The sequence below is a fragment of the Protopterus annectens genome, chromosome 13.part0 (assembly GCF_019279795.1).
Source record: "Protopterus annectens isolate FY-2018-M chromosome 13.part0, PAN1.0, whole genome shotgun sequence".
NCBI lineage: Eukaryota > Metazoa > Chordata > Ceratodontiformes > Protopteridae > Protopterus > Protopterus annectens.
In genome coordinates this window covers 1,220,897,626-1,220,921,902 of record NC_056747.1, presented here as the reverse complement: position 1 = coordinate 1,220,921,902, position 24,277 = coordinate 1,220,897,626, and positions in this window count along the sequence as shown.

Sequence of the window (24,277 nt, the reverse complement as noted above, 5' to 3'; positions counted from 1 at the left end):
TTTCCGTATTGGTTATATAACTGTTGAACCCCATTGCATTTTAGTATTGGTTATATAACTGTTGAACCCCATTGCATATCAGTATTAGTTATATAACTTTTGAACCCCATTGCATTTCAGTATTGGTTATATAACTGCTGAACCCCATTGCATTTCAGTAATGGTTATATTACTGTTGAACCCCATTGCATTTCAGTGCTGATTATATAACTTTTGAACCCTAGTGCATTTCAGTACTGGTTTTATAACTGTTGACGCCCATTGCATTTCAGTAATGGTTATATAACTGTTGTAGCCCATTCCATTTCAGTACTGGTTATTTAACTGTTGAACCCCATTGCATTTCAGTGCTGATTATATAACTGTTGAACCCCAGTGCATTTTAGTACTGGTTATATAACTGATGAACCCTACTGCATTTCAGTATTAATTATATAGCTGTTAAAGCCCATTGCATTTCAGTATTGATTATATAAGTGTTGAAGCCCATTGCATTTCAGTACTGGTTATATAACAGTTGAAGCCCATTTCATTTCACTATTGGTTATATAACTGTTGAACCCCATTGCATTTCAGTATTGTTTAGATAACCATTGAACCCCATTGCATTTCTGTACTGGTTTTATAAATATTAAACCCGATTGCATTTCAGTATTCGTTATATAACTGGTAAACCACATTGCATTTCAGCATTGGTTATATAACTGTTGAACCCCATTGCATTTCACTACTGTTTATATAAATGTTGAACCCCATTGCATTTCAGTATTGGTTATATAATTGTTGAACCCCTTTACATTTCATTATTGGTTATATAACTGTTGAACCCCATTGCATTTCAGTATTGGTTATATAACTGTTGAAGCCCATTGCATTTCAGTACTGTTTATATAACTGTTGAACCCCATTGCATTTCACTATTGGTTATATAACTGTTAAAGCCCATTGCATTTCAGTATTGGTTATATAACTATTGAACCCCATTGCATTTCAGTATTGGTTTTATAACTGTTGAAGCTCATTGCATTTCAGTATTGGTTATATAACTGTTGAACCCCATTGCTTTTCAGTATTGGTTTAATAACTCTTGAACCCCATTGATTTTCAGTACTGGTTATATAACTGTTGAAGCCCATTGCATTTCAGTTTTGGTTATATGACTGTTGAACCCCATTGCATTTTAGTACTGGTTATATAACTGTTGAAGCCCATGGCATTTTAGTACTGGTTATATAACTATTGAACCCTACTGCATTTCAGTACTGGTTATATAACTGTTGAACTCCATTGGATTTCAGTATTGGCTATATAACTTTTGAACCCCATTGCTTTTCAGTATTGGTGATCTAATTTTGAACCCCATTGGATTTTGAGTATTGGTTATATAACTGTTGAACCCCATTGCATTTCAGTATTGGTTATATAACTGTTGAACCCCATTGCATTTCAGTATTAGTTATATAACTGTTGAACCCCATTGGAGGTCAGTATTTGTTATATAACTGTTGAACCCCATTGCATTTCAGTATTGGTTTTATAAATGTTGAACCCCGATGCATTTCAGTATAGCTCATATAACTGTTGAACCCCATTGCATTTTAGTATTGGTTATATAACTGTTGAACCCCATTGCATTTCAGTACTGGTTATATAACTGTTGAACCCCATGTCATTTCAGTACTGGTTATATAAATGTTGAACCCCATTGCATTCCAGTACTGGTTATATTACTGTAGAATGCCATTGCATTTCTGTACTGGTTATATAACTGTTGAAGCCCATTGCATTTCAGTATTGGTTATATAAATGTTGAAGCCCATTGCATTTCAGTATTGGTTATATAACTGTTGACCCCCACTGTATTTCAGTACTGGTTATATAACTGTTGAAACCCATTGCATTTCATTACTGGTTATATAACTGTTGTACCCATTGCATTTCAGTACTGGTTATGTAACTGTTGAACCCCATTGCATTTCACTATAGGTTATATAGCTGTTGAACCCCACTGCATTTTAGTACTAGTTATATAACTGTTGAACCCTACTGCATTTCATTATTGGTTATATAATTGTTAAAGCCCATTGCATTTCAGTATTTGTTATATAACTGTTGAACCCTATTGCATTTCAGTACTGGTTATATAGCTGTTGAACCCCATTGCATTTCAGTATTGGTTAGATAACCGTTGAACCCCATTGCATTTCTGTACTGGTTATATAACTATTAAACCCAATTGCATTTCAGTATTGGTTATATAACTGGTGAACCCCATTGCATTTCAGTATTAGTTATATAACTTTTGAAGCCCATTGCATTTCAGCATTGGTTATATAACTGTTGAACACCATTTCATTTCAATACTGGTTATATAACTGTTGAACCCCATTGCATTTCAGTATTGGTTATATAACTGTTGAACCCCATTACGTTTCAGTATTGGTTATATAACTGTTGAACCCCATTGCATTTCAGTATTGGTTATATAACTGTTGAAGCCCATTGTATTTCAGTACTGTTTATATAACTGTTGAACCCCATTGCATTTCACTATTGGTTATATAACTGTTAAAGCCCATTGCATTTTAGTATTGATTATATAACTATTGAACCCCATTGCATTTCAGTATTGATTTTATAACTGCTGAAGCTCATTGCATTTCAGCATTGGTTATATAACTGTTGAACCCCATTGCACTTCAGGATTTGTTATATAACTGTTGAACCCCATTGCATTTCAGTATTGGTTATATTACTGTTGAAGCCCATTGCATTTCAGTTTTGGTTATATGACTGTTGAACCCCATTGCATTTCAGTACTGGTTATATAACTGTTGACGTCCATGGCATTTTAATACTGGTTATATAACTATTGAACCCCATTGCATTTCTGTACTGGTTATATAACTGTTGAACTCCATTGGATTTCAGTATTGGCTATATAACTTTTGAACCCCATCACTTTTCAGTATTGGTTCTATAACTGTTGAACCCTATTGCATTTCAGTATTGGTTCTATAACTGTTGAACCCCATTGGAGTTCAGTATTTGTTATATAACTGTTGATCCCCTTTGCGTTTCAGTATTGGTTTTATAACTGTTGAACCGCATTGCATTTCAGTACTGGCCATATAACTGTTGAATCCCATTGCATTTTAGTATTGGTTATATAACTGTTGAACCCCATTGCATTTCAGTACTGTTATATAACTGTTGAACCCCATGTCATTTCAGTACTGGTTATATAAATGTTGAACCCCATTGCATTTCAGTACTGGTTATATTACTGTTGAACACCATTGCATTTCTGTACTGGTTATATAACTGTTGATACCCATTGCATTTCAGTATTGGTTATATAAATGTTGAAGCCCATTGCATTTCAGTATTGGTTATATAACTGTTGAACCCCATTGTATTTTAGGACTGGTTATATAACTGTTGAACCCCATTGAATTTCAGTACAGGGTTTATAACTGATGAAGTCCATTGCATTTCAGTACTGGTTATATAACTGTTGAACCCCATTGCATTTCAGTACATGTTATATAACTGTTGAACCCCATTGCATTTCAGTACTGGTTATATAACTGTTGTACCCTATTGCATTTCAGTATTGGTTATATAACTGTTAAAACCCATTGCATTTCAGTATTGGTTATATAACTGTTGAACCCTATTGCATTTCAGTACTGGTTATATAGTTGTTGAACCCCATTGCATTTCACTATTGGTTATATAACTGTTGAAGCACATTGCATTTCAGTATCGGTTATATAACTGTTGAAGCCCATTGCATTTCAGTTTTGGTTATATAACTGTTGAACCCTATTGCATTTCAGTATTGGTTATATAACTGTTGAACCCCGTTGCATTTCAGTATTGTTTATATAACTGTTGAAGCCCATTGCATTTCAGTATTGGTTATATAACTTTTGAAGCCCATTGCATTTCAGTATTGGTTATATAACTGTTGAACCCCATTGCATTTCAGTATTGGTTATATAACTGTTGAACCCTATTACATTTCAGTATTGGTTATATAACTGTTGAAGCCCATTGCATTTCAGTTACTATTGTAAGTAATGCAGTTGAAGCACTAGTTATTTCAGTCTTGTTTATTGCTATTTTTGTGCAAATGATGGTATCATTGAACTGCTCTATGGTTTTTATGCACTGGTAAGTTGAAATGCTTAATGCACAGTATCATGTAGACTACATGGCTGTATATTGCACGCATCGCTCATATAAGATATTACTGGCATACCTTAGCAAATGCTCTGCTTAGGAGTATAAGCATATTTCCATATGAGAGTGCTCAGTTGTATATATATATAGTTTTTCCTTTACAGGTACCACACTTACCTTGTCATTACTGGAGGTACATATTGTGTCCTTGTGGGCTGTCCTCTTCTGATGGTATCAGAACACAGCCTTTACTTGGTTCAGTAAAGGTTTTGGATTAGACAGGTATCAGTTTTCACATTTGTATGTGTGTGTGTAGGATAATATGCTTTGATAAAACTAGTGAGTGTTGGTGTGCTCTCCTTTGCCTTGTAGCCAGTGCCAAGGCATACTGTGCACACCTCCATCTGTCAGCAGCATATACAGCTGCTAATTCCCCCTCAGACTCTACATTTGTATCTCCTTTTGCTACTGGCTCTGTCTGTCCTCCTTGAAACCATGATCCTGACCCTTGCTGTCCTTGTTGAATCTATTTCCTGATAATTATATTGTAAAACATGGCACAGACTGTGAGCATTTGGTTGGAGGTTGCTGGGTCACACTACATGGTACCTCCTGATGGGTCTAGACAGTGGAACCTTGATTTGAGCAATCCAAACACATGTTCTATGATATTTCTAGTTTAAACCGATTTAATTGCTAGGGTTTCTCATGGGTGTTATGAGCCAGGGCTCCAGTGCATGATATGAATCCCCCCATTAGAGACCTATGTGGAAAGTCACCCCTAGCAAACCTTGTGTACACCTAGAAGATGTGCCGCATGTGTGAGTTGTTAAAACTGCCTGGGAGATCTGCACACACACATACATTGTAGATGATCCCTTGGGCATTACAGACACCCTAACAGTTTACAGAGTGGTATCCCTTCCTCTTAATGTACATCTTCCCCTGCTCACTGTATGGTGCTTTTATTTCTATATGTGTTTAATCTATGGCCCCCAAAACTGATGGGAAGTGCTATATTGCATAAAACTCCTACATGGTTCTTGCTCTCTGCTCTGGGGTACATGGGAAACAAATATGATTCCTTGTATGTTGTAACATTGCATTTAAAAACTGATGTAATATAAAGGCTGATGCCTGTATTACCCCTAATATATCTCATGTGGGCCTCTGGGAAGTACCAGTAGCTAGTATACATAATGCTGCACCTCCCTTTGTTTCCACTAGGATGAGTTCTACATGATTTTCCTGGGGCTTGAGGTGGGAGCAACAGAGGTTGCAGAGTTCCTTTGCTATTTCCATGTCTACCCTGTATCTCTCAGCAATTTCTATGTCATGCAGTCCATGGTAAGTTAAATGGGGTCTAAACACACTTGTTTCTCTTCCTGCCTGAGGTCTGGCAGCAGCAGAAGCACATTGATTTAAAGCCTGTTGCACATACAGGATAACGACAGAAAATATAATATGGGTTGCTGCTCCAAAGTGTAATCAATCCAGTATTCCAAGGGGTTTTGGAGTTCACGGCAAAAATGAACACTGAGTTAATATGATTGTTTTATAGCTTCCTGAATAACTCTACAATGCTAGATTGGTTAATTAGCATGTAAAACAAGTCATTATAGGTTCATAGGTTCATAGGTTCATAGGTAGGTACTAGGCTATCGGTCCAAGGGTCTACATAAACCTAGCCAATAAGGTTCCCTGGCTTATGCCACCCAGGAAAGTTATTTTCCTGTGCCACTGTATTTTCTATTTCCCATCCACTCATCAAGATTTTTCTTGAAGAGTGCTAATGAAGAACTTTGCTTGACATAGATGGGTAGCCTGTTCCAGAGTATGGGAAGTCTCTGGGACAGGAATCTATCCCTCCAGCATGTCTTGTTTATTGTGGTGAAAAAGTTTAGGTCCCTAGAGCATGTAGCTCGTAGGGGTTTCTTTAGGTGTAGCATGTCCAACAGCTCTGGGTTTGACATACCTTTATATGTTAGGTAGAGATCACCTTGGAGTAGGTGATATGCTATGGAGTAAAGCTGGATTTTTTTGAGGTGGTCAGTGTAGGGCATTTGTTTGAGACCAGTAATCCTCTTTGTGAGGTACTTCTGTGGCCTTTCCAGCTGCTGCAGATGTCTTGTGAGGTGCATTCAAAAGGGGCGTTGTACTCTATAATGGGTCTAATGAGTGTCGAGTAGAGGGGAACAATGACCTCTTTTTTCCTGGATGATAACCCTTTTATGATGAGGTGTGCCATGTAGAAGGACTTCCTGTCTACTGTGGCGATGTGACTATCAAAGGAGAGACTACTGTCCACCTGGGTTCCAAGGTCTCTTATCACGCATTCGGTGTTAAGTAGATTGCTGCCTATGTGGTTGTTCATGGGTACAGAGTTTTTACCAAAGGGGATGACACTGCACTTTTTGGCATTGAGCTTGAGGCCATGGCTCTGACACCAGACATCTGTCTCAGCAAGACCCTTCTGTAGAGTAGTCAGTATTAAGAGTTTACCTCTGCAGCAGGGTTTTTTGGTTACAATAAAGAAGATATTATGCAGATACAGCAAAGCAAGGAAGAATGGAAGAAGGATCTGAGAGGGGCAAAAAGTTGCAGTTCCTCAACAGACACAGAGAAGACATCTAGTGGCAAGAATAAAAAGTAAAAACATTGACAGTGTGAACAGGTATAACATTATGGATCATATTATTATGCCACTAGGGTTTGACATTAAAACATAAGAGCATTAATTCATTTGGGAGATGAAAATTCTTGTGGAGGGACATTTGAAAGCTTTAATTTGCTGGAAAAATTTATGACCGAAAGCAGTAGGTTCATAGGTTAGTACTAAGCTAACTGCCCTTGTGAGCCATTTTTTTAAGCTTAGCCAATTATCCCTTGTGAGACTCAAACCCTGCACCTTGTGTTTGTAAGACAAACACCTTAACCATTAGGCCACCCACCCAACCCCTAAGTAGTTTAAGTGCATGAGACTACAACTATAAAAGAAAATAAATGAGAAATTTAAGACATCAGATATGAATGAACATGAAATAAACTTTTTTTTCTTTCATTATGTAGTAGATTACATGAGGTTAAAAAAATGTGTGATGAAAGAAATGTATGGATTGGGGTTGGGAAATGTGATTAACAATGAATGCTGAGAAAGGGAAAATTCAGCATATTTCAAATACAATAATTATGAATGGTGAGTTGTTTGGTACTAGGGGCAACCTAAAGTTTGTTATTTCTCTGAGGATGAAAATCATTAGGCACAAGACTATAACAAATAAAGGTGTGGCTAATGTGGGGAGTGGGGACATATATTAAAAAGGTAAGCCTGTTTACCTCAGAAATGTAAAGAACTCGGGAACTTCTGGTTTAACTTCCCATATTAGAATAGGAATGAGCAGATGAAGGGGAAAGACAAATAGTACAGACTATAACTGCAGAAGATGTTGAAAGACTAGGTGGTATGAGGGAAGGGGATACTGATGAAAGGTTGTTGAATGAAGACATAGGGAAGAAATAATTTGAAGCAAGGTAATTAATATACAGGATGAGGATAGGTTTGAAATTTTGGCAAGTGAAGGAGAAGAAGAGGGAGAATAGAGGCAGGTGAAGAACAAGAACAAGATCATGAAAAATCAATTGTTGGGAGACGCATGAAAAAGAAAAGAAAAACAAGATCTTGAAATAAAACATTTACACAAAAAAGGAAAACAATAGCTTCAACTATGAACAGGCAATGCAGATTACACCAAGGATCAGAATCCTCAAACTGCATTTGCCAAAAACTTCTGGTCAAAAAACACTTTTTTAAAAGTGTTTTTACAGGTACAACCCCAATGTGGAGGCAATCCTCCCACACACCCACAAATGAATTTATGCCAACTCTGAGGTTCCACTTATACAAAAAAGGGGAAATTCCCCTGAAAAGGGAATTACATCTTGCACAACTTACCAACAGTGATTTCCTGTGTAGGAACTCCAATCATTGGTGAGTTGCAGCTCAGAAGGTCAAAGCTGAACTGTTCACACTTCATCCACCAGTAGGATAACCAGCAAGGGTGAAATAGGATTTTTAGCATTAAATGTGAATAGCATTAGAAATGATATACGAAGTTTGGTGGTGGAGGGCTGATGTAAAAAATAAAACTGGATTTCTTGCTTGCTAAATACCAGGTACAATGAGGAAGAAAACAGGAAAAGATTACAGGCTGTACAAGGGAATTGTTCAGTCAGTAGAAAATGAGAAATGTTCGGAAACATGAATTCTCATAAAAAAGAAGAAATAAGAATTCTATATGTAATAATAGTAGTGCCAGGAAGAGTACTGATATGTAATATGAGAATGAGACACAAAGTATAAGATTAGTATTGATTTATGCATATACTAATATGTCAGAGAGAAAACAGTGGTTTGAAGAAATAAAAACAAATTGTGTTAGTAGACATGTCAGTAGTAATGGTAGGAGATTTAAACTGTAACCTGAGGAAAGAAAACAGAAAAGTAACACACGGCATTAAGATGTTAAGGGAATTAATAAAATGTAGAGATTTAAAAGTAGAAAAAATAGACAATGGGCATATAAAAGGGAAATAGTTAAGACTAAAACTGATTATACAATTTACTCTAAAGATATATGGCAGATTTTTCCAGTCATATGGCAATACAGGATACATACCTCTCAACCTGGAAATATCAAAAATCTAGACAAAGGTCCATGAGAAATCGGTACAACTAGCCAAAAATCTGTACACTGATTAACATGAAATTTGCATACATAATTATGGAACCCTACCCAATCAAATGGAATTATGGGATACAAACTTTTAAACACAAACTGAAGAACAGACAACATATGATCATGAAACACAAAATAAACAGAACAATATTATTTTATTTATATTAATATCTGAACTTGCATTTAACTTTGAACTCATGCAAAACTAAAATACAGTTTTCTTTTATAAAAATAAAATTAACTGCACAACAGCCTTCTACATTAATATTAAATAACACAAAATATAACCAGAACAAAACTGTTTTATTTATATTAACATCTGAACTTGTATAAAACTAAAATACAATTCTCTTATATAAAAATAAAATTAACTACTACTAGTCTACTGCACATATAAAATTAAAATAAATACAATTGGTGTAAACATTACAATCAAATGAATTCTTTCTAACAACTACTACACTGGCTAGTATAAAATTTAAATAAATACAAATTAAATAAGGTCTGACTTCTAAGCTGGTATAAAATAAAACTAAAATACATACAAATCAAATTTTTACCTGTTAATTAATTAACTATTGACTAATACAAAGTAAACTCAGTTACAGAGTTAAAATGAAACAAAAATGGCAAATAAAATAACCAATTCTTTTTAAATACTCAGTCACAGATCACGGATTACTTCCTCTTGCTCTTTGCTTTCTTCAATCATGATGTCCTCTGATTCTAGGTCTGGTAGTACTGTCTGCAGGGCACGTTCTCTATTGTAAGCTACAGTTGCCCTTTTTGCTACATGTAGAATGGGTGGTGGGACTTCCACAGAAAAACAATCACTGTCCTCATTCATTTTGATTGTTAGCAGCGAGTTAAGTGTTTTGATATTTAATGACTGCTTCAGCTGTTTTAACTTTTCTCACTATACTGAATGTTCACTCAGGTTCACTATTTGAATGTGGCAAACAAAGCAGCATTAATATGAGTTGCTTAAAAAGAGGTATTCATTCCACTTCAGGGCTTTGTAGTGCCATTGACCAGTACTTGAGGAAATGTGTATCTGTTTCAAAGTCCCAGCTATGCTGTTGTTGTGGCAGCTTGAAGTTAATAACTTGGTATATGCCAAATTCATCCTTATGTTGACTACACTTTTGCCATGACTTGCAAAGACCTAGATGAGTTGCAATGTTTATTACAACTTCAATGTCAAGATTTAATTTCAAAGAAGGGTTCAACAAACTGCTATTTTTTTCAGTATGACATCACCAACAGGCAAATGGCTTCTCATTTTCAGAAGGACTGCAAAATAAAATGCTTTTACTTGTTTATAGAAGGTGTGCTCAGTTACAGTACCAACAATGTCATCACCATTTTCATACAGATATTTTTCAACATCGGGTCCAACATGATGGTCTCACTGCTCAAAATATTATTGTCATCCTCAAAAAAATAATTACTGGTGGTACTGATATTACCTAGAAATTCTACAGCAGCACATGGCTTCAATATCTTGCTTGCATACTCCTGTAGAAGATTTATGATATCACTGTACAGAGTTAAAATTTGACTGCTTCTGCCTGCAATTGCACTTTGAACTTAAGTAGAGACTCCATTGCATACTTCTGAAAAAGGAATACCAGTTTTACTTCATGACTTTTCATCCATTCTGTTATGAGCTCTATTCTATGTGACCGGGACTCATATTATTGGAAGTATGACAAAAGTGCAGGCCGCAGGTCCAGTATTCACTTTATAACTTTATGAAGACTCAGCCAATGAGTGGGGGTATGTCGGATAAGTACAAGGGGCTCAATGTTAACAAATAAGGCAAATTCTTTTAGCTTCTGTTGCCTCTGTTCACTATTTGAAAAGTGATTATAAATGTCTAATATTGAGTCTTCTACATGTGATTTCAATGCTTTCAAACCTGATTTGATGCAAAGGTCTGTTATATGACACAGGCAACCCAAACTGAAGAGATCAGGATTGACAGTCTTTAATCATGACAGTACAGAATTATATTTACCAACCATGACTGCAGCATTATCTGATGAGTATGCAGCCATATTATTTGTTAGAATATTGAATCTGTGAAGACTTTCCATAAGCCAGTTGTATATCGCTTCACCTGTACCTGCCACACAAATGGGCATGTCTAAGAACCAAACAATATTTCTACACTTTGCCTGGTCAAAGAATCCAACCAGAATCACAAGGAGCTTATTATCCCCCATATCAGTGGTCTGATCTGAATAAACGCAATAAGGTGGTTCTGATAAACTGCTGCTGCATCTTCCGGATATTTTGGCTCCATGACATCATGTGTAATGCATGCTGACTTAATGGCCCCACAGTTCATCTTCTTCAGCACTTCAGGATCACTGAAGTATTTTTTTCATGTATTTCAGCAGATGATCTGTAGCACTAAAGGGTAGGTTGCGCTCTGCAAGTAAGGTAGCAAATCTCACTTCAGCTATTAATACTTTCTGAGCTGTACTTGCTTGTCAGACTTGGGTGGCAGACACGTCTGTCATTTTCTTTCAAGATGTTACCTGCTTTGCATTTGTCTTGCGTTTCTCTGTATCCATGTGTCTGTACAGATTATGGTGTCCTCCATGGCCAATACTAATATTACAGTGACACACTTTACAGAAGGCATACCCTAGCGCAAGCTTGCTCTCACTTTCCCAATCAATGACATCTTCCAAGCTGCTTGGAATGAAGACAATCTTCTTTTTTTGTCAACATGACTTGCTAAATAAACACAAACGCCTCGTCTAAGCATGAAGACATCGATTATCTTGCAAATAATTTTACTACTACTACTAATAAAGAGATATATGACTGAGAGAACATCTAACACCTTTTCCATCTTTAAGCATCTCTGCTTCTGGTTGCTCTGCATGGGTGATTACTGGGTTCTCAGTTGCACTGCTTGTGATTAGTACTGCTACTACTACAGGTACAGCTTGAAATGAAGACATTCTTTTTTCCTGGACCTGAACTATTTGTAAAATGAAAGAAAAAAACTACTTAACCCTGTCTAAGTATGACAAAAGAAATTATGCTGAAAGCTGCATTATATTCCTAACAGAGATAATACTGAGAACAGATCTTGCCTTTCTCACTTTCAGCCATCTCTGCTAGTCCAAGTTGTCCCTTAGACTGTTTGGTGGGGGTTGCTGTGCTTTTTTTGTACTGCTTGGGCTACTTATGTGGCAGAAGTACTTTGCGAAATCCTGTAAAATAAAATTGTGTTATCATGCAGCAATTGGTCAGTTTAAGACAAAGAGGCATGAAACAGCAAGTTTAGGTGAGCTAGCTGGCTTGGCTGGTATGGTGATTATATTAGAAAAATGTAGGCTTTTGTCATCTTTACTCTTCAATCAAGTTCATTAAATAGACAGGGTTTATGACAAACACAGCTAGTCATCAGACAAGCACAGTAATGAAGCACACACACACACACACACACACACACACACACACACACACACACACACACACACACACACACACACAAACACCTATTACAGCATTTACATGAATAATTTTTAATTCATATGTTCTTCATAAGAGAAAGACAGCTGTATATGCTTGATAGGCATGGTGTGAAATGTCATGGTGGGACACAGAAACACAACAGAGAAACCTGAATTAGGCTTACAGAAGAACAGTTAACATATAAACAAGACGTACCATGCAATCACCACCTGTTCGACTTTTTTTTAATTATATAATGTCTGCACATTACAGAAACTGGCCCATGTAATAGTGTTAGTGGATGTACTTTGTAAAAAGCAGACAATTACTCTACAGTGTGCATGCAATCCAAAATTAAACTGAAAATGTGATTTATGTGTATTCATTTCTAAACATATATTGCAGACTCCACACATCCAGACAAACTACCCAGTTAAAGTAAAACACAGTAGCTAGTGAATCTTTAACTGCTGCTTTTCAGATCTTTAGCAAATGTGTAAAATGTATAACATATTTCCCAAGCTACAAGACTTGTATTGTCAAAGCTCAACATCTGTGAAACCCTCTTCCCATATGCTGTTAATTATGGGATCTGTAAACCTGTCACAAAGTTGTCTGTTATGATTTAACACCTTTGTCCAATTTTTAAGGAACAGAGTGGAGCAGGGATCCAAGACTAATTGAAGAGCACAGCGCAGGTCTTTTTACACCCCAAGCCTGCCCATCATTCCCCTCCTCCAGCTATACTGCACAGATAACTTTCTTTCAAATTGCACACCACCACAAAGCACAGATTAGAGGCTATCAGCTGGTGAATTGCTTTCAAGAACAAAAATAAGTGCAGACAGCATATCACTCAATCTTAGCACAACAGTCAGCAGTGAATGATAAAGCCAAAAATGTAAGGGGTGGGGTGTGTGGAGGCCAGAATCCAGGGAGTTAGTTTAAATATTGCCTTTATGAAGTTGTTACAATTATACACATTGCATTATAATACATTTTCTGAAGCATATGAAGTCTGATGCTAAAAGCACTTGTCTTTACTTTGCTTACTGACTTAGTGCAGTCCTCAGTCTTCCAAGAAATTTACATTTCACAAAACAAAGCACCTTAGGACTATTAACCATATACTTCTAGGACAGCAAGCCATACGTTGGATAAAAATGCACAATACTTACACAAAATGACATTACACCGTATCGTAACATAGGTGCAATATTATTAACAACCACAGTATACACACACTATGGCTAAAATATTAAACAATTGCAATCAGCTTACTAACATTTTCAGCTACAAAGCTCACCAGATGGTTAAAATCTTTTACTTTATACTTGCAAAAAAGTTTTTCATGACTTAATATAATTGAATATTATTTTCTAGGAATATACTTATAAAAACGTGTAGGGTGGGGCACCTGCCTCAATAAGAAACACTACATGTTCTTAGCTTTATGTAATAATACAGTTTCAAACGTCATCTTGAAAGCTGACATTACATTGCAGTTTCATATTCATTATGCTATGCTATTAATCACCACCCAACACCCCATTATAGTCTGTGAGATACGAGATACAAAATTATGCATTGCATAAAAAGTCACTAATGGGTAAACTGAAATTAAAAGCAGCAGAAGCTGGAAGGCACAGGTACAGCTCAATAGAATTAATTATTTAGCTATATGACTGCAGATATTATGGCCTTGCTTCTCGATCTCTTAGAGTAAGAAATCTGGACAACGCCTCAAATAATGGGGGGCCAAAAAAAGGCACAGAAATAGTCAATGGCACTTTTTAAATACTGTTCTTCCAAACTTAGACTGTTGACAGAATAACAGATTTTGCATAGCATGAATTTTCTGAAGGGTGAAGTCTGATAATCAAATGTAATGTCTGCTGCCTGCTATTGTTTTCTGACTTCAGTCCTCCAAGACCTGCCACTGACAGTGATTTGCCAGAAAACTACAGTTTTATGAGATATGAACCCATAGCAAAACGCCAAAAGCGTAACTCCCTTCAGTAGTTTCAAGTATGCACAGGCACCAAAAGGAAACATTTCCCCCAGATCCCCACTAATCTAGAAAGGCTCATCCAGACTCTGTTACACTTTGCTGTGAGGGAAAGGTTAGTTTGTTTTTTATTTGTTGTATTACTTTATTACCTATTTCTATTTTTAATACTATGATGTGTTTTATTTACCTTGTGTTTTACTTATATTCTGCTTTTAACTGCATATTAAAACTTGAAAAGAGACACAGCTCTGTCTCTTGTGAGTCAGGCAGAAATTAGTACAGATCAATTGAACAGGTCAGTTAAGGTTAATCATCTGTGAAGTGAGGGGGGTGGAACTAGAAACTAAACCTTCTATTTAAGGGATAAACTAAAACATCTCAGAGCTTTACTAGAAAAGATCACCCAGACTCTGCTATAATTTGCTGTGAGGGAAAGGTTAGTTTGTGTTTTATTTGTTGTATTGCTTTATTGCCTTTTTCTATTTTGTATATTGTGATTTGTTTTATTTACCTTATGTTTTACTTCTATTCTGCATTTATCTGCATATTAAAACTTGAAAAGATACCACAGCTCTGTCTCTTGTGAGTCAGGCAGAAATTTTTCCTCACTCTCCTACCCAGTTACTGTAGTGTTCTTAAACACCACTGTATCTAGTTGCCTTCCCCTTATGTTAATTTGGCCATATATCTCATTTCCTCTCTGTTTTTACTGGCTTGTTTGAGTAAGCACAAAATTATCATTTTGTGAAATCACTCCTCTTCAACTATTTAAATTTATTGGCCATCCTACTGTATTCCATAGTACCAGAATACAGAACTGACCACCCCCTTTCAATCTATCTTGCTGTTTTAAAAATAGTGACTCTCCACTAAAACTTAACTTTTTAGACAGGTAAAACTTAAGTTACCTACTTTTACATCTAACTCCTCTAGTGCACACTACAGTGCTTAGGATAAACCATTTTTTTCATCTTACCTTTAAGCATCCCTGTGACTAGCACTTACTTTAAAACCTGCTGAAAAGAACTAGTAGGTCTTAAACTGATACAAGCACTCAACTCTCCTTGTTAATAAGGAGAAATTAATTGTAGGCACTAAACAGCCTATAATCGCAAAATACCTTGCTAAGGTAAGGGAAAACAGCTCTTGTACTTTACAAAAAAAAGCACCAAACCAGGCATATCCAAGGGTCAGCTTCCAGTGATTTCTCCTGTCTACCTGGTGAATCTAGGCATACTGGGGCAATGCAGCAATTTCCTCATGTACACAGACAACCCTCTCGTCCTACCACCCAACACTACACTCTTCAAGAGATGCACTTACATAGCCAAACTGGAAGCAAAGCTCTCTCCACCCAAGATTGTGCTAGACAGTTAAGAGGAGAAGGTTAACACCCACATTACACCTCAAGCAACACATAGCCCTTCTAAACCCACACCACCAACACCCACACATAGCAACACTAAACCCACATATGTTGAGGCCCTTACTATTAACCTGCCCAAGCAACAAGGACCTCTGAAGCTGAAACACAAACAAACACCAATCACAACCAAAGTGTCACATAGCTCACAACACCAGTGTGCCACCCAACAACAGCCCTTAAGGCAAGACAATGTACCCAACACTTTAGTCATAGGTGACTCTATTGTCAGGAACACTGATGTCCCATTCACCAGGCTGAACAATGAAAAAATTACAGTCAGCTGCCTGTTGGGTGTCAGGATCTGCAACATAATGCATGCACTCAAGTCACACAACAACAAGCACAAATATGACTCTGTCATTGTCTATGTTGGAGTGAATGACTTGAGATGTACCTCCCTGGACTACATGAAAAGAGACCTGGAAGAGCTTTCAGATCATCTGGCCCAGGCAGGTATGACCCTAGCCCTGAGTAGCATCCTGCCTTCACCCAGAATGATACCATGGTATAAGGGCAAAATGATTGACTTCAACAATTGGCTAAGCTTCTGATGTCATTCAAAAAGAATCCAGTATCTGTCTGCCTGGGACGACATGATCAACAGACCACGATGCTTTGCCAGAGATGGTCTGCACCTACTACCCCTGGGATTCAGGTTACTGGCTAAGGCTCTTGCCACCCCTATAATGCCTTTTTTAGGCAAAGATCAAAGGACAAAACCACCACTGTAACAGGTACAAGCATGCAAAATCTGAAGGTAATGCTACTCAATGCTAGAAGTCTAAACCTCAAAATGCACTCTCTCAAGGAACTCCTAAAAATGGAGAACATCGATATCTGTGCAGTAACTGAGACCTGGTTCAAGGCTCCAGAGAGCACTCCTGCAATACCAAGCTACAACCCTTACCACACTTTTCGGCCACCAAACCAGGACCGAAACATTAAAGTTGGAGAAGTGCCCATATTCAACAAGGATATTCACAACACCAGGCTAGTTGCCCAACACAATGTGTCTGAAATTCCCCAGGTGCAACTAACACTAGGTAAGACTGCAATCCAAATTGTAGCTTGCTACAAATCACCCACCATGCCCCAAGATTCTCACTACACCTTTCTAAACATACTGGAAAATATTAATATACAACCAAACTACCCTGCCATTAACTGGGAAAACTACTTGTGCACCAACACCTTTGCCCAACGATTCTTGGAATTCATAAATTCCAACCCCCTGGATCAACTAATCCTTAGTCACACCAGGGGCTCCAATATCCTAGACCTGGTCATTACCAACATGGGAAATCGATGCTCCACACCTATGGTCACCCCCTCCTTGGTCAGGCCTGACCATAAGCTAATCACCCTTGACATCCACATCCCACCCCCACCCCCCCAGTAAGGAAACCTCCATAAAAAACTTCTCCAAAGCCAACTTCATGCTACTCAAGTCAGAAGTGACAAACTTCATGACACCCATGCAGATGGGAACTGAAAGTTTGACTGCTGAATCCTACACTAAGGCACTGTATGAGTACATCCACTCATGCATGAATCATGCCATCCCCAATAGAGACAAGACTCTCTCCTCCAAAAAAAGGAAGCCAATCTGGTGGTCCCGTGCCATAAACAAACTTTACAACAAAAGGAAGAAACTATTGCAGAAAAGAGGAAAATCCCAGGATGCAAAAAACTCCCTTACCAGCCTCAGTAAGAAGCTGAGATCCCTCATAAAATCCTCCAGAGCTAGTTAATGAAAATAAAATTGCCAAAGATTCCAAAGACAACCACAAGGCATTCTATAGCTATGTCAGAATCTAAATGGCAATGCTAAGATCTGCTCTGAGCTACAGCAGAATGGCATTAAATATACTGATCCCAAGGATATTGCCAGTATCCTGGCAGATCGATTCAGTGCAAACTTCACCCCCCTCTCACCCCCCCCTGAAAGGCCCATTTCAGTAGTGAAAGATTGCCAAATTCCAGTAATAACTGCCACACAGGTAAAAAAATGCACTCTCCAAAGCTAAGAATACAGCATCCATGGGATGAGATGACATCCCAGGCTGTGTACTACATGAACTACAAAATGAGCTGACACCTCACCTAAGTGTCATGTTTAATTATAGACTCACCTCAGGCTTTGTGCCCACTGAGTGGCACACAGCTACAGTTATCCCACTCCACAAGGGAGGATCCACCTTGGATCCCGGGAACTACTGCCCCATCAGTCTGATGAGCCTGATCTGCAAGGCTATGGAACGTATTATCATGGAACTTATAAACAAAGACATTGGCAACCTTGAAACACTGAAGCCCATACAGTTTGGGTTTGTGAAGGTCAGATCTTGTCTCCTGAACCTGATTGACTTCTTTGAATCAGTCTCCAGAGCCGTGGACAAGGGTAAGGTGGTCCACACAGCCTATCTGGACCTCGCCAAGGCCTTTGACAACATTCCTCACTCTGGAATCATAGATAAACTTACTAAGCTGGGCATTATTCCCTACGTCACTCGATGGGTTGCCAACTGGCTTACTGACAGAATCTACACTGTAAAAGTAGCCAACTCCAAATCCAACTCCAGACAAGTGACGAGTGGAGTACCTCAAAGTTCAGTCCTGGGACAGCTCTTGTTTGGCATCTACTTCTCTGAAGTACAGGCCAACACTAAGGGATTCTGGCTAACAAAGTTTGCAGATGACTGCAAACTGGGAGCCATTATTGAATCCCCAAATTATGTGGACATTCTACAAAAGGGCCTTACAGAAACAGATGCTTGGTGCCAGAGTCATGGGCTCAAGCTCAATGCCAAGAAATGTATAGTTATCCCATTTGGGAAAAAACATGTACCCATGAATTAAAACATAAGTGGCAGTACACTAAACACCGAAAGTATGATAAGAGACTTAGGTACACAGGTGGACAGTGGTCTCACCTTCGATAACCACATCATCATAACAGTCAGGAAATCCTTCTATGTGGCACACCTCATCACTAAGGGCTTTTCATCCAGAAAAAAGGAGGTCATTGTCCCACTGTACTCATCCCTCATTAGACCCATTATAGAATACAATGCCCCATTTGGTATGTACCTCTCAAGACATCTGCAACAACTGGAAAGGCTGTAGAAATACCTCACTAAAAGAATTGCAGGCCTAAAGCAGATGCACTATGCTGACTGTCTAAAGAAACTCCACCTATACTCTGTCAGATATCATCTACTCAGAGGTGATTTCTGCTTAACATACAAGGCCATGTCAAACCCAGAGCTGTTGGACATGCTACACTTAAAGAAATCCCAATCCCTCAGAGACACACGCTTCAAGGATCTAAACCTTGTCATCACAATGAACAAAACATGTTGGAGGGATAGGTTCCTGACCCAGAGTCTCCCCAGACTCTGGAATAGACTGTCCATACATGTCCAGCAGATCACCTCTTTGGACCTCTTCAAAAGGAACGTTAATGTTTGGATGGGATATAGGAAATTCACCTCAGGGATCACATCAGTCACCCTGCTAGACAGGGGTTCAGGGAAGTAAATATTGTGGGAAGAAATATCCAGGGAATTGTTATGGCTAGGCTTGTATAGGCGCTAGAGCTGATAGCCTAGTACCAACCTATGAATCTATAAACCTATAATCCCTTCAGCAGTATGTTTTCAAATATGTACAAGCACCAAAATGAAACATTCCCCCGGCAATACATCCCCTCACTAGTTTCAAGTATGCACAACCACCAAAATGAAACATTTCCCCCAGCGATCCATCCCCTCAGTAGTTTCCAAGTATGCATAAGCACCAAAATGAAACATTTTCTCAAGCAATCCAGCCATCCCTCGAGCAAGCCTAACTTTGCGAGTCTGTGGAGAAAATTATAGTACTATGAATGAATAAATCAAATTGTAATCACGTCACAGACAGTTGAAAATATGAAAAGAGGGCTGCCCTGGCAGTGCAAGTAGACAATGTAACAACAACGGTACCACCAACCAAGAACAACAAGTGTGCAAACTTCAAAAGGCACAAAGAACATACAAAATATTACAAGTCAGGTTTCACAAACTGCTTTTTCAATTTGTTATAGTTGCTCAATGCTCATAACTCTCTCAACCTCAGAAAGAAAAACCTTAGCAGACAACAGACTAGTAAAACACAGACACAGTCAGTCACAAAGCATAGCGCATTGCATTTCTTTTTTTCTTTCTTTTCTTTTACCTGAATGAACGGGTGGAAGAACTTGGTCTGGTGCAGGTGGTGATATATTTTGTCATGATTGAGATCGGTAAGAGTCAGACAACTGCTGGACTAAGTCCACTTACTAGATGATAGTATGTAATGAACCAAAAATTACTTGCCTGCAACATGTTGCCATAAAGATAAGCATAAACAGAGTAGTACAAACCCCTTCAAGCCCTCAGCCAAATTCCAACAGGCTGGCAGTCTGCTCACAAACTGACATCATCGTGCACGTGATGATGTCAGCAAAACTTCAGCTAAAAAAGGGAAATTTGGAAATTAAAGGTGCCACCCAAGAATTCATGGCACCCATTATTTTGACCTCAAAACCAGAAAATACAGAGAAATTTGGTACAATTGAGAGGTATTATAGGATAGTTTAGGAAAAGTCAGAGAAATAAGGAAAGTTAGAGAAATGATTAAAGATGGGAAAGGATAACGTGATAACTGCAGAGTTTAAAAAGAAGGAGGAAATGATAAAAAATAAATATTATGGAAAGGTCATAGGTAACAACACCATTTTATAAAAATTGGACAGAGTGGTGGGTAATGTATAAGCAAAAGTATATAAATATATTTAGAAGTGGAAAGAAAAAGAAAAAAAGAAATAAGATTTCTTAAAATATAAGAAAAAAACACCACAAATATGAAGAAAAATACTCTTTTAATGGGTGCTTTTGTCAGTAGATACACTTGACTTCATCAGATTACATAAAACATTGACATCACTTCCTTTTAAAAGCCAGGCACCACTACATGACCACAATTAATTTCCTCTACAGGATTCAAATTGTTTTTCAAGCTTTTTTCAAGCTGTATTGCCTCTAGAGGATTCGGGTTGTATTGCAACACTATGTTTTAAAACTAAACATTGAAATATATGTGAAACTTGATTAAGAAATAATAATAAAAAATTGCAAGACAAAACAAACTACAATAGTGTTTCTTCTTCACAGTAACCCATATGTATAAATAAATAAATAACAAACATCAATCCAGCATACTGTTGATATACTAAACAGTATAAAAAGATGCATTATAAACATACATTGATCACATTTTCCCCTACTTTCCTTGTTTGCTGTGCAAGTTAAAACATTACAAAACTATCAAAGATAAAATTCAGCTTTCAGTTTTAAATAACTAGAGAGGGAAATAATATCATTCAACCCAGGGGGGTTGTTGGCATTAAATCTTAACTGCCACATACATTCTCTAAATTCGAGAAACAATTCTTGTGGAACCCCCCCCCCCCGTTGTTAAGAACAACTTGGTCAAAGGCAATACATTTAAACCTATGGTCAGGATTTTCCTTGATGTGCAATGCCAATGCATTTTTTCATTGGCTTTTTAATATCATAATTGTGTTGGTATACACGCACTTTAAAAGCCTTTTTAGTCTTGCCTACGTAAAATCATTCACAGGATTGGCATAAGGTTGCATAAACTACTAAAGTGCTGTTACAATTCACCCTATGGTTCAAATGTATTAGACCATAATGTGGAATATGTAAGGTGTCCTATTCAAAAATACTGGAACACTGTGTACAATGACCACATTTAGTCATCCATCCTTTTCCATAGGTTTCATAACCCTCTGTGTTTTGTTCAAGTAAATTTTTAAAACAAGCATCTTTTTTATATACAACACATGGATTTTCCCCCACATTTTTTCACAATTCTTGATCTCCTCTAAAAATAAACCAATTTTTATTTAATATGTCCTTGATGTCATAAAATAATGGGTTATAAGTTAAAATAAGGGTCTTGCTGAAATCTTGGGTCATGTTTGTATCTTCACTCAAAATGTTAATATTAGGGGTAACAGAACCAGATGTATCAGTCCCTAATAATGGAAAAAAGTGTCCACATACCCTTTTTTCCGTGACTCATTAAAAATGGGTTCAATAAAATTGTTAGGATACCTTCTTTGTTGTAACATACCCCTCAACCTGTCCCTCTCTTCATAGAACATTTCTGTCACTGATCATACATGCCAATCTAACACATTGGCCTTTGGCAAGTGACTTTTTTTGAAAGTCAGGGTGTCCACTCTCATAGTGTAAGAGGGTACTGGAATATATGGGTTTTCTGTATATCGTGGCTTTAAAGTTCTGTTCTACTTCATTTTTACGTAATCTGATGAAGTCAAGTGTATCTACTGATAAAAGCACTCATTAAAAGAGTATTTTTCTTCATATTTGTGGCGTTTTTTCTTGTTTTCATTCAAGTTTAGTTAATTTCTTGGTTATTTCTTAAAATATAAATAAATGTTACAGAATCATGAAAAAGAGATAGAACAAGGAAGTGACAAAATAAGGGAAATAGAAAGACAGATGCAAGAAAATAGAGAAAAAGTAAAAATGATGTTATATAGGAAAAGATTTTTAAACAGAATGAAAAATGAGTTTTCTCATTGTTTTCGAAAAGAAGTTAAAATGAAAGAAGGGCATATGGATGCAATCTTAGATGGGAAATGAGATATAAAACAGAAATAAGAAGATATTATGGAGTTGGTGGAGAATTTTGTTGAGAAAAATGTATGAAAAAGAAGAAATCTGTGGACAAGGAGATTAGAAACTGAAAAAAAGTCTAGAAAAAATAAAGTCCATTCATCCATCCACAACTCCTTTTTCCCCTTTTTGCACACAGAGTCAGGGTGCCATCTCAGCAATGACAATAATCTAAAGTCAAGGTTTGCTAGTCAGGTTTAGTAAGGCTTGAAAAGCTGTTAAACAAAACTGGTCATCAGTTAAACAATATGAAGTGCAGAGTATTTGGTGAAACAAAATAAAAAAATAAATACAAAATTTTTCATAAGAAAGGAAAGAAAGATTTTGTGAGATGCAGTTGATGAAAATGAAAGTGTAATAAATCAATGAAGAGATACTAGAATAAGTCAAAAATTATAGCTTTGTGAAAAGTTTTTATTTTGCTTTCAGAAAAAAATGCAAATATGTTAAATACTTAAGTAGCATATTTAAGGGACTTTAGGGGACTATATATATATATATATATATATATATATATATATATATATATATATATATATATATATATATATATATGGGTCTATCTGAGTTCATCGACACTTTAAAATACCGACAATGGATTAACCGACACGAGAATGTCGAAAGTCACGTCACCGACGCCAGAAGATCGACGAGGCAGAAGACCGACGGAGGAAGACACCGACGCTGAGAAGCTGTGATGGGGTAAGGGTGCGAGTAAGGTAAGTGTGCGATGCTGGTGTTTAGTAGGGGTAGGGGTGGGATAAGTGAGTTAGGGTTAGGGCGCGGGTTAGGTGAGTGTCGAGTAAGGTAAGTGTGCAATGTTGGTGTTTTGTAGGGGTAGGGGTGGGATAAGTGAGTTAGGGTTAGGGCGGGTTAGGTGAGTGTCTTGAGTAAGGTAAGTGTGCAATGTTGGTGTTTTGTAGGGGTAGGGGTGGGATAAGTGAGTTAGGGTTAGGCGGGTTGGGTGAGTGTGCGATAGTGACGGACCTTAGGGTAAGGGTTTGGGTCAGGGTTGTGGTTAGTTGTGTATGTATGGGTTAGTGTTTGTTTGTAAGGATTTTGGTGTGCTTGTGTTGTGTGTGTGAGTGTTGGATAGGGGATGTGTTTTGTTTGTTGGTATGTTGTGTCGGGTGTATGCGATGTCGTGTTTGTGAACTGTCGATCTTCTGGCGTCGGTTAAATGAGTTTCGTTGTTTTGGTGTCGGTTAATTCGTTTTCGGTATTTTAAAATGTCGATGAACTCAGATAGATCCATATATATATATATATATATATATATATATATATATATATATATATATAAATATGTATATAATGTACATCTTTCCCACTTAAATGGAAAAAGGGTTATTAGATATTTTTAGCTTCATCTGGGGCTCAAGGCTGAACCCAGTGAGCAAAGGGATAATTTATCATAAAAAGCAAGAAGATGGTTTGAACTAAAAAAATACTAGTGGTGCATTTAGAATCTATGCATTTATTTTTGTAACAAGAAAGGTCAAAGAAAAACAAAAATAAATGTTAGGCAAGATGTAACATGAAAAGTACAAAAATGTATGGGAAGGAAAGAGACAAGAAAAAATTTAAAAAATGACACGATGGAAGAAAAGGAATATGAGAATAAAATGAAATTATGTAAGTTAAAAGCAAGGAAATCTGAAGGGAAAAGAAAAGGATAATATAATATGAT